Source organism: Protopterus annectens, chromosome 2.part2 (genome assembly GCF_019279795.1).
Source record: "Protopterus annectens isolate FY-2018-M chromosome 2.part2, PAN1.0, whole genome shotgun sequence".
In the NCBI taxonomy this organism is placed as follows: Eukaryota; Metazoa; Chordata; order Ceratodontiformes; family Protopteridae; genus Protopterus; species Protopterus annectens.
Window position 1 is genome coordinate 1,042,174,320 of NC_056730.1, and position 16,653 is coordinate 1,042,190,972.

The following is a 16,653-nucleotide window of genomic DNA, read 5'->3' on the forward strand; positions in this document are numbered from 1 at the left end:
CAAATCTGACCTCAAGGCAGTGACAAGTGGAGTGCCACAGGGTTCCATCCTGGGACCTCTCCTGTTTGGTATCTACTTCTCTGAAGTACAGGCTAACACAGAAGGCCTCTGGCTGACAAAGTTCACAGATGACTGCAAACTAGGAGTCATAGTCAAGTTCCCAAATGATGTGGACATCCTACAGAAGGGCCTCACTTAGACAAATGCCTGGTGTCGAGCCATGGCCTCAAGCTCAATGCCAAAAAGTGGAGTGTCATCCCCTTTGGTAAAAACTCTGTACCCATGAACTACCACAGAGGCAGCAATCTACTTAACACCAAATGCATGATAAGAGACCTTGGGACCCAGGTGGACAGTAGTCTCTCCTTTGATAGTCACATCGCCACAGTAGTCAGGAAGTCCTTCTACATGGCACACCTCATCATAAAAGGGTTTTCATCCAGGAAAAAATAGGTCATTGTTCCCCTCTACTCGTCACTCATTAGATCCATTATAGAGTACAACACCCCTTTTGGAATGTACCTCACAAGACATCTGCAGCAGCTGGAAAGGCAACAGAAGTACCTCACAAAGAGGATTACTGGCCTCAAACAAATGCCCTACACTGACCGCCTCAAAAAACTCCAGCTTTACTCCGTAGCATATCGCCTACTCCAAGGTGATCTCTGCCTAACATATAAAGCTATGTCAAACCCAGAGCTGTTGGACATGCTACACCTAAAGAAATCCAAATCCCTCCAAGCTACATGCTCTAGGGACCTAAACCTTGTCACCACAATAAACAGGACACACTGGAGGGATAGGTTCCTCTCCCAGAAACTTCCTATATTCTGGAACAAGCTACCCATCTATGTCAAGCAAAGTTCTTCATTAGCACTCTTCAAGAAAAATCTTGATGGGTGGATGGGAAATAGGAAATACACCCCGGGGATCACTTCTGTGTCTCTGCTGGACAGTGGTACAGGAAAATAACCTTCTTGGGTGGCGTAAGCTATGGTACCTTGCTGGCTAGGCTTACTTAGGCCCTTGGGCCGATAGCCTAGTACCTACCTATGAACCTATGAACCTAAAGGTGTATTTCAAGGTGAATGGTATAAGAAGCCTTGCTAAAGTATGGCAATGGGTGGTGTAGAGACTGTGAATAGCCTCAAAAGCATTGATCCCTACACACACATTGTTTTACAGTTGTCAAGTTTAGGATTAAAACTCCTCCCTAACTAATACATCACAGCATAACATTATGCAGCTATAGCACATGCCATGGAGCTTAAAGAGCTAGCCCTTCTCCAAAGGTGTATTTCAAGGTGAATGACATCAACAGCCAAGCTAAATTAGGGCAATGGGAGGTGTAGTGATTGTGAATGGAATCAAAAGCATTGATCCCTACACAAACACACACAAAATTTCACAGTTGCCATGTCTAGGATTAGAACTTCTATCTAACTAGTAGATCACACTATAGCATCACACAGTTATAACACATGCCATGGAGCTTATAAGGCTAGCCTTTATCCAAAGGTGCATTTCAAGGTGAATGGCATCAGCAGGCTTGCTAAAGTATGGCAATGGAAAGTGTAGTGACTGTGAATGGCCTCAAAACATTGATGCCTACATGCACACACACACAAATTCATGGTTGCCATGTCTGGGAGTAGAACTCCTACCTAAGTAGTACATCACATTACAGCATTACACAGTTATTACATGCACCACAGAGCTTACAGGAATGATGTTTGTCCAAAGGGGTATTTCAAGGTGACTGACATCCGCAGGCTAGCTAAACTAGGTCAATTTGCGGAGTGCAGTGTGTGTGAATGGGTCATAAACCATTCCTCTGGAAACACACACAACTTTACATTTGACAGGACTGTGTATACAACTGCTAGATGAATAATGACTTGTACTGTCATGTTACACAATTATCACAAGCATCACAGATGCTATAGTTCTGAGGGCTACCAGAAGAAAATGCCTACTGTCATAGACATTTGCACATCATGTGATATTGGCCAATTGGATGTGTACTGTTTGGGACAGGCCTCATGATGGGAAGCTCTTGACCACTGTCTGTCTTTCTCTGTCTCTTTTCCCATCTATGTTTGTGTATGTTTGACCTATTATAGTGTGTTGTCCTTGGATATATGTGTGTATTCCTATCCAATGTGCATGCAAAGCATGACTGGTGTGCAATGTGGAGTGTGTGCACAGACATCTGCGACTAACAGATATGTATAGTCCACTGTTGTTGCCAGACATGGGCTTCATTTCTGTCAAGTGTGGGAGCATGCCCAGTATAACTCTTCTATATTTTGTTGTCAGACATGGGCTTCATTTCTCTAAGTGTGAGAGCATGCCCATTATGACCTTCTGTATTGAATGTGTGAATCCATTCCAGGTAGGTTGTACTCCAGTGCAGGCATTTGTGTTCTACACCTACAGCCAGCAACCTGTTTCTGCAGGATATTTGTAGATAGGTTGATAATATGGGGTCACAATGGGCAAAGGATAGTGGGATACTGTAACTAATTGTGTCTGTGCTGATTCTGCTACATGGTTTTGGTATTAGCAGAGATATTCAGACATATGTACTGTTTTACATTCTGCTGTATTATGTCATCAACTACTGACATATATACATATATGCTCACAGTAATTTCCTGGGAAATACAAGATGAATGAAGCTGTGTCCAGGATTGTGGTCTGCAGCCTATATATTCTTGCACAATCATGCCATTCTGGAGAGGGAGCTGCAGACACGTGCTGATGGGTCTGTCTAAATGGTCCAACACCTTGGTACTGTGGTGGCTGAGGATCCCGTGCTTGTACATCTATCAATGTGACAGAATGGCCATATCCTGCCATGGCCATACCTCTCAGCTGTACAGATTCACACAGGTTACCCAGAGGCAGGGCTCAAATATCTGGTCATTACCCCTTCACATTTTGGTTCACATGCAGGTTTGTAGCCACCCATGCCTGTGTTTGCAGGCAGGGATAGTATGGGCACAAATCAGAGTTTCAGACTTCACACACTTCATGGCATCCATGCTTTGACCCCCCCCCCCTGTTATTCTAGCCTCTTCCTAACATTATGCAAGCAATATCTGATAAGTATCCCTATAGTTATCACTTCATCCCAGCAGTATTTAGGGGTTGGTCCACAGTTCATGCAGTAGGACATGGTGGATATGCTACTGGGATTAGTCGACATGGCCTTCCATTTGTGTTCTGTGGACTGTGTTATGTCGTTATTTGGGACTCCATGAAATAACATACATTGGCAGTACAAGTGAGACACAGGCCTTTGACAGAGGACTGTAGGGAATTTGGAAGTGATGCAGGCCATCTGTAGCAGGTCAATGCATTCTGCAACTCCTACAATCCCAGGCTGCAAGCCACTGTATTTCTCTGGGGTGACAGGGTGGGTGTGCAAGGTGTTAAAGGCAATAGTTTCTGTCCTTATTAATCCATTGGTGTGGATGCTGACAGGGTGCTGCTTACATCTAGGGCACACCTGCATGAGACACCTCTTCAGCATGCTGCATTCTATGGGTATTCCCATACAGAGGGAGGGTCATATTGTACCCATTCCCAACAGCAGGGATATGACCTGTGAGGTACCTGTGGCTGATGGTGGGGTGAGCTGAGTGCATGTGTGCTATGGAGGCTACTTGCAGCTGACTCACAGATATATGTGGGGCATTCCCCTTATGCTGGTTTGTGCAGGGACATCGGTGGTTTCTCAATACTTCATAACTGTGCCTTTTGTAGTGTGCCTGTGTTTGGCCAGACTACATCAGTATTCCATACTACACAGACAACTAATGTGCTGCTAACCTGTATGTACAATTCCAAAGGTGTGTCCATTTGACAGTAACATGTTATACTCTCTCTGTCTAGGGTACTTCCACCTGTGTACTGTGTGTATGTCTGGGCCCACATTCATGCCATGCCCATCTTTCAGATGGTGACAGATATTACATCTGAACAATTAGTATGGATTACTGCTGGATTGGGTCTTGCTGGGATGTATTGTGTTTGGCACTGCAGTTGTTAGAACTTGGCCCTGTCATCAACTGTAATGGCCATTGGCCACTGGGACAAAATCCTCCATGCCTACATGCTGACTACTTTCACACAATATACAACACACAACAACTTAACACACAGAGCCCTGCATATTGTATACGTGCAACAATCTATCCTGCTAATTTGGCCAGCTCAGGTAATCTGCGCTCCACTGTTATTATACCCACACGTACATGTTACTATATTTCTACATAAAATGGGGGGGGGCATACCTGACAACTGTAAATATTTGCTATGATTGTACTGGTATTTCAGGTACTATGCTGGCTTCCATTTCATTCTGGATTCTGCCCTATCATGCAGACTAGAGGCATATCAGTGTAGTACAGATCTTAGATTTTATTCACCTACATTTCAGTTTCAGACATCTTACCCTTCAGGGCTAACATTCCACTGCCTGACCTGTTGTAGTCTGTCTGTCTAGGTCTGGAGGTGGGCTGTTCTCCATTGCCATCAATTGGAGGCCTTAGAACAGCCTTTCTTTGTGGTCATCTACACATGTCCTGCTGGCTGAGACTGTTGTTGGGTATGCGAGCCTCACTGACATGCATGTGTGTCTAATGGATACACATTTGGCCCACCACATGTCCTGCAGTGTAATTTCGTACCTTGTCTAGTAATGCCTACTGTGGTGACACCAGTATTTGTTATGGATTTCATGATGCCCATTTAGGTGTATACTATCTGCTGTCATCCCATTCAGCCACCTGATTCCCTTGTATGCTTAAATCCATACCATAGATACAAGTAGCAGAACATACTACCATTCAGCAATTGATAGTGAGAGTGACTTACCTTGTCGCTGTGCCAGTATTGAGGATGGTGCTGGAGGGCTGACTATGTCAGATGCACATAGTACACTCCCTATACATGGTTAAGCACATGTAGTGTAATGTTGGCCATCCCTTTTACTGTATGTGCAAGTCAGAGAGAGGCGTCATTCTCTTGGTTCCTACCATGTCAGTATATGTGTTATGTGTTGCCTCTTTGCCAAAGCCTGAGCATACTGGGCATGCCTCCTGCATACAGGGGCAGGCTCAAGTTGTTCCTCCTCTGAGTCACTCTGTGCCAGCCTCAGCAATGGTGGGATCCTATGTGGCCCTTCCCTGTGCTGTTCCTGCTGCAGCTGTTTCTACAGGATCATATTATGTAGCATGGCACATACAATGACAATTTGGGTACATGTAGCTGGAGAATACTGTGAGACTCCACCAGATATGTCCAGGCACCGGAATCGTGACTTGAGCATCCCAAACTCACGCACTATTATGATTCTGGTCTGTGCGTGTGCCTCATTATAGAGTTCTTGTTTGGGTGTGTGTGCATTTCTGATGGGTGTCATCAGCCATGGCTCCAGTATGTAACCAGCATCCCCCATTAGGTGGCCATATGGGATGTACTCATTGGCAAATCTCTGGTACAGCTGCGTCATATGACAGATGTGGGAGTTGTGATAGCTTCCAGGGCTACCAGCACAAACATTTATTATAATGCCCTGGGCATCGCACACAATCTGGCAGTTGATGGAGGGGAAGCCCTTGCGGTTTATGTAGAGCCTACCCCGCTCACCGGGTGGTGCTTTGATGTGCATGTGTGTGCAGTCTATAGCACCCACTACCTCATGCTATTCTTCTATTTAGTAAAAGAAATGCATATTGCTGGTCAATGCCTCATGGGTGTTGTGGAAATATATGTGCTCACTGGCATGTGCTGACATGGCATCAGGCCTGTGAGATCCCCATAATATCTCCAGTTGGCCTTTGGAAGGTACCTGTGGTTAATATTCTTATGCCTACACATAACTTGGTATCCACTGGGATGGGTTCCCCTCTGTTGGTTCTGTGTGTGAGGCATGGCTGGCACAGCTCAACAATTTGCTGTAGGAGGTCCCTGTCCACCCTATAGCACTCCACTATCTCCAGCTCATGTAGCCCCTAGTTGGTTACCCTAGGTCTGTACACTGTTCCTCTTCTCTTCACTGTGGTTTGATCATCAGCATTGTCATCCTCACCACCCACCGCCTCTTGCACATGTTGATTTATGATAGCGAAAGCAGCACCTATAATTTTGTTGCTTTTGTTAGGTAAAATTTCCCTTTTTGTGTACACCGGTGGTGTAGAGTTTGTGGGAAAAAACAGAGGGAAAGTTGTTTGCATAGTTTAAAGTAGTGTGCTGGACTGGGCTGGGCTGGGCTGCTGCCTATGTAATTGGCTGGTTCTGATATGCTAGTTCTCCTTGTTTACCTTCTTACTGCTGTTTTCCCTTCCCATTGCCTTCCTGTTTAAGCCCCGAGGCACGCCGCACAAACCCAGTGCTCAGATGTGAACGGAGCTTCCCTGGGTTTTTTTGTTTTGTTTAAAACCTGGTGCACAGCATGCACATCTGTTAAGGCAATGTAAAGACTGCTAGGCAGCTTCAGACACACCCCCTACCTTAGCTGTGCTTAGCTAAGGGCAAACACAGGCGACAGAGCTCCAATAAGCTTACAGCATGCATGACACACCCTTATGAAGTCATCTAGCTCTTAGGCTTACACTGTGATCTTATTGCACCTACATGGTTGGTTGCAAGCTAGCACTGAGGGGAAATCTGTGATTCAGTTTCATTGCCCTCATTCGCATAGGATTGAGTGCTAATGCATGGTTACTGATCTGACACTCAGCTTTCCCCCATAGCAACCACTATTCCAGTATTGTTGTGTTATGCATGCCATTGACTATTATGGCAAAATTATGCTTTTAGTTTAAAAGATTATTTCCAGCTTTTTTTATTATTTTTGGGCCGATCCCATTTGCGCACCGCTGCCCTGCGCTTAAATGGCTGAAATCAGCCAACAAAAAAAAAAAAGTTAATTTTCATAATTTTGAAATTATTTTTCATGCCTATGGACATATATTTGGCCTTTGGCATGCCTAGCCTTTCTAATATTTGCATTTGTATGTGCTATCATGCCTCCGTTTTCTAGTTTGCAGAAATGTATTCAGCTACTGGCCGAATACATTTCGGCAGTCTACACTATTCTTGCATGGATGTCTGCCTGCTTCCTGGATTGCTAATTTACCTCATTTGCATGGTTTTCACCAGCAAATGAGGTAATTAGCATACAGGGGCTGTGTCTGTGCAGGAATAGTGCAGGAGCGCTCGTACACATCCCGAGAGCTTATTCCTTGCACGCCATGCAGAGCTTGCTGAATCCTGGGGATAGATTCAACTATTTGCAGACATTTTGTTGACTTTAAAAGAAGATAAAAGAACTATGGAAAGCAACAAAACAGTTTAAGAAGATTTCTGGACTATCATTTAATGAAAATAAAACCAATATTTTACTAAAATATGGACAAAGAAGTATTAGATAAAAAATATCATAAATACCTATTTAAAAATGTTACAATCAAATACTTAGGAGTTGAAATTACAAATGACATAGATACAACAGTACAACTAAACTATAAAGAGATTTTTGATAATATCAAAGAACTCATACAAAAATGGAATAAGCTATTTTTTACCATGGAGGAAAGGCTATATATAATAAAAATGATTATATTTCAAAAAAATCTAGATTTTATACAAGCTTTCTTGCTACCTCCACCTAAATCATATTTAAAACAATTTGAGGGGTTAATAATGAAATTCTTATGGTACTGTAAAAAACCTAGAGTTGCCCTAAGACATCATTTTGACAAATGGGAAGAAGGTGGAATAGCCTTACCAGATTTGGAAGGATATATACAATCGTCAGCCTTAAAAAACAGATTCACTCTGGTTAAACAAGGAATATACTTCCAAATGGAAACTAGTATATGAAAAAATCTAGCTAAAAATCACTCATGATACAATAGTACCAAATAGCTTACTTTGGTTATTGAAAGAACATTTGGCAACAAGGAAACAGAAAATCATAAATTCTAAATACATTATCAATACCCTAAAGACATTTATGCACTTTGTAAACAAAAATTCATCCCCGGATTTCCTAAACTTTAGTCCTGCATGGAAGAACCCATGTAGGAGCAAGATGACAGCACCCCATGCATATTAATAAGGCGTGCTGCCCGGACTCCTAGGCTTACATGGAGCATGTAAGAGTACAGGGGGGGTGTCTGAGAGCAGAGCTCTCAGAATAAACATGCCCCCACAATGTAGAACAGCAGAAAGGGGTAGGAAATGAGTGAGACCACTCATAGATGTCCTCATACCCTCACCAACAGTCCCCCATGTGCACAACAGCAACAGTACACATAAATAAAATGAAGAAACCCTTTTATCATTTTTTTATAAATCCAATTGAAGCTAACCATACGTGTGCGGGTGTGCCCATCGCTTAGCTATGGTCAAAGCAGCTTAAAAGGCTGAAGAGGATAACAAGGAAGATACATGCAAATGAAACAGCACAGCAATAGTATAGTGGACAGAGCATTCACCTAACGAGCAGGCATTCCTGGTTTGAGTCCCACTGCAGCACAATCTATTTTACATGGCAAAGCATGGTATAACCAATATTTTTGTTGCAAAACCCTTAAAATAATATATATTTATGAACTGGAGTACTACAGGAAATGCATATGTGAAGTGTCAGCATCATGATGAATAAGGCACTAGTAAGCAAGTTTAAGCACAAATAAGCAGTATTAAGAATACTGAAGCACTAGTAAGCATGTTTAAGTATGCTTGCATGGGGGTAAACACTGCCTACACATATTAAGCAATTTAGAAGCTGAGTGTAAGAAACTGTAACCGGACGTAAGCTGTGCTTACCTCCACGCAAACTCGCTTACAACTGCTTTAAAGTGCCTTAATCACTCTGTATCCAATGGCCTGTGTTCTGCCCAGCAACAACATAAACAGTCTCTGCAAGGCTCAAACCCAGGACCACATACACTATAGTCACAGTCATTAATCACTAAGCCATCATAGCAGTACATAAGACTGAGGTTTCAACAAACAAATCCTCACCATAGGAAAATCAAAATGAATATGTGAAGGGAATCTATGTACAGTGTGATGCTGTATAACCTGCTACATATAAATATGTGAACTGGAGTACTGAAGTAAGGTCAGATGTGAGGTGTCCTTGTAATAAAGTTTTGAAATCCCCAGGACCCCATACAGTGTAAATACACAGGAATCATGGATACCACACACATATGTAACATGTAACGAATAATAAATCAATGCCAAAAAGAAAATATAATGCAAATTAAATATTAAGCAATGCTAAGCATTGCACAGCTCAGCTTAGTTGGTGTAAACAATGTGTAGGCTGACTAACTCAATCTGCCCAGTGGTATACCCCTTTAAGCAATGCCAACATAAGGCAAGCAGGTGTGCCCATAGCTTAGCCTTTTCAAAACCATCCAATCACAGTAAAGTGTGGGAAATTGGGCATATTTAAATCCCACAGGCACCAATACTTCCCATACCTGGTTGCAGCTTTCTACTGTAGGCAGAATGACTGGAGTTGAGGAAGGCACTCAATTTAGAGCGCAGTGCTGGAGCTTCCAGGAGTCCAGATTCATGGTAAGGCTCCTGGTAAAACACCATGAACAGAGACTACTGCAGGCCAGTACCAGGACTATCAGTATAAAGTGGAGGCCTGGGACAGTCTCATCTGTGACCTCACCAGTGCCACTGGTATCCCCCAGACTGGCGAGCGGGTCATGCACCACCATGCTGACCTGAAGCGGCAGAGGGAGGAGATCTCTTGGAGCAGTGGATCCAAGAATCAAGGTGGATGGCCGATGCTCCAGCACTGAGTACGTACTCATTCTACTATGTAGATAATGATTGCCTAGCTTGTGTATACTATGGATAGGTAATGGCTAAATATCACTGTATTTTTCTGACAGCTGAAGATGAACGGGCTGCGAAGCCCAGCAAGCCCATGCTGCCAGGTTGCAAAGGCTGTGTTGTGAGGCAGGTTAGTAATAATCTTGCATGTACTGTCATAACAATTAAATTAAACAGTTCTAGAAAGTGTTGTACCAGTATAAAAATGTATTGTTTATGGGGTGTACTGAATAAACTAGACAATATGGCAGGAAGACTGTCATATAGGTTGTATGTAAAAAAGGTGCACTATCTTGTGAATAACCCCTGGAATGCTTTTGTACATTCTGCTAGCATATGTTGTTGTAGTGTTGCATTCTGTAAATAGTACTGTTGTATTAAGCAGTGTTACCCACACTGTTGAATGCAGATAAAATGTGTAGGAAGTTCAGTATAACAATGTTGGAAGTCATATTGTACAACTGAGGGAAACTTAAGACAGAAAACATTGGACTGCTTTATACCAATTCCCTGATAGCACAGTGTACTGTAATGTTAACTGCAATATGTTTACCACACACAGCAGGGGGTTGAATCCCAGGAGTGGTAGTGTGTTTTATGCATAATCATACCCCACAACAATACATAGTTTGTGAGAATGTTCATATAGAAAGCTGCATGCATAATTAGACCCAACAACTGTACAGAATTTGCTAGACTGTTCAGATAGTAAGTTGTAAGCATAATCATAACCATCAACTGTACAGACTGTGGCAGAATGTTCAGTACTAAGCTGTATGCATAGTCATATCCCTCAACTGTTCTGATTTGTCGAGCATGTCCAGATAAATGGCCCAAACCTGCTGTCCAGTAACCTGTTCCCCTGACAAATCAGTGTGATGATCCAAGAAATGTAGGCAGCTTTTACTGACATATAACTGATAGTCAGACCTGTACATAGTCAGAGAATGTATATGAAAACAAACCTGTCATTGTAGCATCTCACCCAAAGTGTATGACAGCAATTCTCAAAATATGTCACATTAACACCTGCATCCTGTCAAGCCTTGACCAGAGTGTGTGCAATAACAGTTTGTTAGGTATGTGTATAACATCAACATGGAACCTGGGAGTATGTGTAGGATTTGTCAGGTAGTGTTAACAAAGATTTTCTCCACAGCTATCATAACCATCCAGCATTACCCACACCCAGAAGTGGGTTATTGCTATTATACAATGACATTATTTAAGAAAAAAAATAATTACTTTTCTTAAATAATGGCATTGTAAAATGCCTCCTTGCCGCCCTTCCGCAGCTGTCTGGTATTCTGCGGCAGTTCTGATGTACTGCGCATGCGTATGCCTACACAGTACATCAGAGCTGTGGGCAAAAGCAACGGAGAAAGCAAAATATCCGTTGCTTTTTACAAACTGTTTCACTATGTTAAATGAGTTTAACATAGCGAGACAGCTTTAAAAAAAGCAACAAAGAATCTCTGTTGCTTTTTTTAAAGTTGTCTCGCTATGTTAAACCCATTTAACATAGCGAGACAGTTTTGAAAAAAGCAACGGAGAAAGCAAGATCTCCATTGCTTTTTACAAACTGTCTAGCTATGTTAAAGGAGTTTAACATAGCGAGACAGCTTTAAAAAAAGCAACGAAGAATCTCTGTTGCTTTTTTTAAAGCTGTCTCGCTATGTTAAACTCGTTACATAGCGAGACAGTGTGAAGCAAATGAGATCTTGCGTTCTCCATTGCTGTAAAAAAAGAGTTATAGTAATGGAAAAAGTCTGGGTGACCGGAGCTTTTTCCATTACTATAACTCTGATTTACAATGTACACGCTGACCAATCAGTGTGCACATTTTTGAATATTAATGGGGGTCGTTGTATAATAGTTGTTAATTGACCTCTCTCTCACACCCCTCCATATGTGCAACAATAACCTAATTACACACCTCAAGTGGTACGTGTACACTCCAAACTTTTCTTGGGACATATGTCCTATTGGTTTATAAATATTCACATTTGGTTCTATGCATGTCAACATCATCATCATCTTTTGGCTGTTCCCATTAGGGGTCGCCACAGTGGATCATCTGTTTCCATTTCTTCCTGTCCTGTGCATCTTGCTCTGTCACACCAACCACCTGCATGTCCTCTCTCACCACATCCATAAACCTTATTTTAGGCCTTCCTCTTTTCCTGTTACCTGGTAGCTTCATCCTTAGCATCCTTTTCCCAATATACTTAGCATCCCTCCTCAGCACATGTCCAAACCAACATAATCTTGCCTCTCTGGCTTTGTCTCCAAACCTTCCAACCTGGGCTGACCCTCTAATATACTTATTCCTAATCCTGTCCACCCTCGTCACACCCAGTGCAAATCTTAGCATCTTTAACCCTGCCACATCCAGCTCTAACTCCTGCCTTTTTGTCAATGCCACTGTCTCCAACCCATATAAGATAGCTGGTCTCACTACCCTCTTGTAGACCTTCCCTTTCGCTCTTACTGGTACTCATCTGTCACAAATCACTCTTGACACTCTTCTCTACCCACTCCATTCTGCCTGTACTCTCTTCTTCACCTCTCTTCCACACTCACCATTACTCTGAACTATTGATCCCAAGTATTTACTCATCCACCTTCGCCACCTCTACTCCTTGCATCCTCACCATTCCTCTATCCTCCCTCTCATTCACACACATATATTCTGTCTTAGTCATGCTGACCTTCATTCCTCTTCTCTATAGAGCATATCGCCATCTCTCCAGGGTCTCCTCCACCTGTTCCCTACTCTCACTACAGATCACAATGTCATCTGCAAACATCATAGTCCACGGGGACTCCTGTCTAATCTCATCTGTCAACCTGTCCATCACCATTGCAAATAAGAAAGGGCTCAGAGCTGATCCTTGATGTAATCCTACCTCCACCTTAAATGCATCCATCACTCCCACCGCAGATCTCATCGCTGTCACACTACCCTCGTACATATCCTGTACCACTCTTACATACTACTCTGACACTTCCGGTTTCCTCATACAATACCACAACTCCACTCTATGCACCCTCTCATATGCTTTCTCTAAGTCTACAAAAGCACAATGCAACTCCTTCTGACCTTCTCTGTACTTCTCCAGCAACACTCTCAGAGAAAAAACATCGCATCTGTAGTGCTCTTTCCCAGCATGAAACCATATTGCTGATCACTAATCATCATGTTCCTTCTTAACCTAGCTTTCTCTACTCTTTCCCATAACTTCATGCTGTAACTGATCAATTTAATCCCTCTGTAGTTACTACAGCTCTGCACATCACCCCTATTCTTAAAAATCAGTACCAAAACATTTTTTCTCCATTCCTCAGGCATCCTCTCACTTTTCAAAATTTCATTAAACAATCTGGTTAAAAACTCCACTGCCATTTCACCTAAACTCCTCCATGCTTCTACAGGTATGTCATCTGGACCAACAGCCTTTCCTTTCCATTCTTCATCCTCTTCATAGCTATCCTTACTTCCTCCTTGCTAATCCATTGCAGTTCATGATTCACTATCCCCACATCATCCAACCTTCTCTCCCTCTCATTCTCTTCATTCATCAACCCCTCAAAGTACTCTTTCCATCTGCTCAACACACTCTCCTCACTTGTAAGTATGTTCCCTCATTATCCTTTATCACCTTTACCTGCTGCACATCTTTCCTAGCTCAGTCCCTCTGTCTAGCCAATTGGTACAGGTCCTTTTCTCCCTCCTTAGTGTCCAACCTTTCATATAACTCTTCATATGCCTTATCCTTAGCCTTCGCCACCTCCCTATTTGCCATGCACCTCATCTCCATATACTCCTGTCTACTTTCTTCATCTCCCTGACAATCCCACTTCTTCTTTGCCAACCTCTTTCTCTGTATACTCTTCTGTACTTCCTCATTCCACCACCATGTCTCCTTGTCATCCTTCCTCTGTCCAGATGTCATACCAAGCACCTTTCTAGCCATCTCCATTACTAGCTCTGCTGTAGTTACCCAGCTATTTGGTAACTCTTCACTGCCACCCAGTGCTGTCTTAACTCTTCCCTGAACTCCACCTCACAATTACCCTTTTTCAGTTTCCACCATTTGATTCTCGGTGCTGCCCTCACACTCCTCCTCCCATTCTTGATCACCAACGTCATCTTACAAACCACCATCCTATGCTGTCTAACTACACTTTCCCCGGTCACCACTTTACAGTCTCCAATCTCCTTCAAACTGGCCCTCCTACATAAGATATAATCCACCTGTGTGCATCTTCCTCCACTCTTGTATGTCACCCTATGCTCCTCCCTCTTGTTTAAATATAGTACTCAAAATGAAGCACTGTACAATGATGGCCAATGAAGTACGATTCTCTTGGGAAATAGGTAGCGTAATTAAATGATATAAAACTTGTAAAAGTGCATTATGTGTATAAAGACTTGCATGAATTTCCAATGCTTCAATTAAATGCACTTACAAGATGTCCACGCTGTGAATGCAGTTACACTGTAGCGAAATGATGATTTCAAGGTGTCCAATCTTTCAAGTCTGATATACAAAGTATCCACACTGAAGGTGTAGTAGCCGCTGTAAAACTGCAGCAAACTGTAATTACAACTTCACCAATCAAACAGTTCAAACAGTTCAAATAGGAGCTTCTGGCTTTAGTGGCAGTTAAAATCCTTTAATTGTAGAAAAAGTTATTCAAATCTTCATGTCGAGTTAAAATCTTGGTATAGAATAAAACAGTCCCTCTGTATTCCAAACGATAAGTGCTTTCGGTATCTTCTTCAGATCGTAAAGATTGGGACTGGATATTCCTTTTTATAGTTCTTACTTCCTTTACCGTTGGAAGAATCATTCAATCATCCACGCTGTCAATCAGCTGTTTTAATGCACCAATCCTCTTCCTTCTCAATTGAGGGTGTTCTATTTCCTATGCTTTTTGCTTTTGAGGGGTGTAACCAATCATGAATTATTAAGCCAGACACACCTCCATATTAACTAATGGTTGGTCTTCTAGCTTTTAGTATAGGTTTCAGTGGAATGATGTTATTCAAGCCAGGCTCAATATCAGCACCGAGGTTCACAATCCACTTACTCTCCCTGCATTCAGTAATATTTTCAATGTCACCTTTTCTTACTCCACTATATACATTCTCTATCACCTTAGAAGTGAAATAATGACCGACATTTCTTTCAGCATAAGTTGCTAAAGCTTTATGTGGATCTTTATTGGTAATGTCTCTTTGATGTCTCAGAATGCGATTTTTAAACAGCTGATTACTTTCTCCTACATAGAATGCGGGACATAATTTGCAGGTAGCCATGTATACCACATTGGGGGTTACATAAGTAGCTTTAACATTAAAAGTGTATTTTTTCTTTGTCCTTGGATGTTCAAATTCGTTATTACAATCAATCAATGGGCATGCTGTACAATGGCCACACTTGAACATCCCTTTATGTCCAATAATTTTATGTTTACTGAACCCATCCTTTGTGCAAAGTAACCTCTTCAAATTTTTCTTATTCTTGTAGCCAAAGCATGGTGTTTCACCTACAATGTCTTTTAGCTTGGCATCCTGGGTAGGGATTGGCCAAAACTGCCTTATTATGGATTTAATTTGTGTGTTATCTGTGGTGTAGGTTAGCATCACTGTGGTGGTTCTGTCTTCTGTCTTATATATGAGAAATCATTACTTATTGAAAAGCAGTATGCATCCTAAACATGTCACTAAAAACGTTATACAAAATGAAATACAAAGAATACATAAAAGATTTAGCAAAGATAAGACAAGAGAAAATGAAATCTTATTTTTACAACAAAACCTAAGAAATAGAGGTTATAATGAAAAGGACGTGAAAGTCCAAAAAGTTATTTCAAAGAAATATATATAAGACAGAAGACAGAACCACCAGAGTGATGTTAACCTGCAGCACAGATAACACACAAATTAAATCCATAATAAGGCAGTTTTGGCCAATCCTTACCCAGGATGCCAAGCTAAAAGACATTGTAGGTGAAACACCATGCTTTGGCTACAAGAATAAGAAAAATTTGAAGAGATTAAAATTATTGGACATAAAGGGATGTTCAAGTGTGGCCATTGTACAGCATGCCCATTGATTGATTGCAATAACAAATTTGAACATCCAAGGACAAAGAAAAAATACACTTGTAATGTTAAAGCCACTTGTGTAACCCCCAGTGTGGTATACATGGTTACCTGTAAATTATGTCCTGCATTCTATGTAGGAAAAACTAATCAGCTGTTTAAAAATCGCATTCTGAGTCATCAAAGAGACATTACCAATAAAGATCCACATAAAGCTTTAGCAACTCATGCTGAAAGAAATGTCAGTCATTATTTCACTTATAAGGTGATAGAGAATGTATATAGTGGAGTAAGGAAAGGTGACATTGAAAATATTACTGAATGCAGGGAGAGTAAGTGGATTGTGAACCTCTGTGCTAATATTGAGCCTGGCTTGAATAACATCATTCCACTGAAATCTATACTAAAAGCTAGAAGACCAACCATTAGTTAATATGGAGGTGTGTCTGGCTTAATAATTCATGAGTGGTTACACCCCACAAAAGCAAAAAGCATAGGAAATAGAACACCTTCAATTGAGAAGGAAGAGAATTGGTGCATGCAAACAGCTGATTGACAGCATGATGATTGAATGATTCTTCCAACAGTAAAGGAAGTAAGAACTATAAAAAGGAACTTCCAGTCCCAATTTTTACTATCTGAAGAAGATACCGAAAGAG